This window comes from Bos grunniens, chromosome 27 (assembly GCF_055505025.1).
Source record: "Bos grunniens cultivar Pamir isolate PY7600 chromosome 27, Bosgru_T2T1.0, whole genome shotgun sequence".
Lineage (NCBI taxonomy): Eukaryota > Metazoa > Chordata > Mammalia > Artiodactyla > Bovidae > Bos > Bos grunniens.
The window spans coordinates 446470-447784 of NC_141191.1; the positions used below are offsets into that span (position 1 = coordinate 446470).

At 66.4% G+C, this 1315-nt stretch overlaps 1 pseudogene; it reads left to right on the plus strand.

Annotated features, from left to right (window-relative positions):
- The first annotated feature begins 277 nt into the window (after window positions 1-277).
- On the plus strand, window positions 278-1059 carry LOC147343329 (uncharacterized; annotated as a pseudogene).
- The last annotated feature ends 256 nt before the right edge of the window (window positions 1060-1315 follow it).

Sequence of the window (1315 nt, forward strand, 5' to 3'; positions counted from 1 at the left end):
CCTCGGCTTCAAGGAAGTCTTGGGGTCCCCACGGGTGACCGCCAGCCCCAGGGTACCGCGTCCAGCCGGGCCCGGCCCAAAGCTGACGCCCCCTCCCTTGGGGAAGCTGCTTCTTCCACGTGGCCTTCCTCTGAGGTGCGTCACAGGCTGTGCCAGTGTGTCTGTCTCAGATCCGATGCCATCCTCTCTCCCCTGTCTCCTGTTTGCTGTCTCTCTGTCGCTCGCTCTGTGTCTCCCTCTGTCTCTGCCTCCGTGTGTATGTGTGTGTGTGCGCACGCACACGCGTCTGTCTGTCTGTCTATCTGTATCTCCCTCTCACAGTCCTGGAGTCTATCTCTGAACTTTCATCTCTTTCTGCCTCTGTCTCTCCTGACACCCGGCGGCCCGTCCGTTCCTCTGGCCCCGGCCTCTCACAGGTGCTATGGCTCTGGCTGATGAGGTTGCGACGGCGGGCTGTCGACTGTCTGTGTGTCTGTCCGTGTGCCTGCCTGTCGCTCGTCTGCTCTCGCAGGAAGGTTGTGTGCTTGTCCGGCGGCGTGGGGGAAAGGTGGGGGCCTCGGTAGGGCGAAGGGGCGGGGCTGAGGCGCTCGGGTGGACCGCGCCTCCGTGGCTCCCGGTGGGTTTGGGCACCGGGCAGGTGTCGGGCAGGATGGGCGCTCAGGGCCCTGGCTGGGCTGCGCCTAGGCCCACAGGAGGCTCAGAGGCCCGAGGGCCGCGGGGGTCGGGCGGCGGCGGGGCCGAAAGCCAGACACCTCCGGGCCGCATGGCCCTGGGCAGCGAACGGGATCGAGGGAGGCCCGGCTCGCCGAGCACGGCCGGGCCTGGAGAGGCCCGGGGTGGAGGGCGCCAAGACCTCCGCGCCCCTCAGCCCACCCCCCAGGCCCCGTGCGCACGCACGCCTGGCATGCCGCTGGGGGTCCCGGAAGCCCTCTGGGCTGCCGAACCTGGCCAGGCGTTTGCTGGCCGCGGGGTGGCAGTGTTCGGGGGCATGGCGGCATTGGCTGGCGGAGTCTGGTCGCGGGTCGTTCGGCTCAAGTACAGCGCGCACCCCCATGGTGAGGTGCGGCCTGCTGGCCCGACCGGCAGGTCAGAGCGAAAGGGAGGCACAGCGCAGGGCTTTTAGGGCGCCCAGCGGCAGCCGTCTCCTTCTACGGCCATATCACCCTGAACGCGCCTGATCTCCTCTGATCTCGAGGGCTCACATTTGGTGGTGGTCTTGTCATCTCCTACCTCTTTCTCGCTGGCAGCTGAGGGAATGAGGTAAGTGTAAAATTGAATAACAATAGACTGTGTGGAATCTGTGAATGTGGAGCTC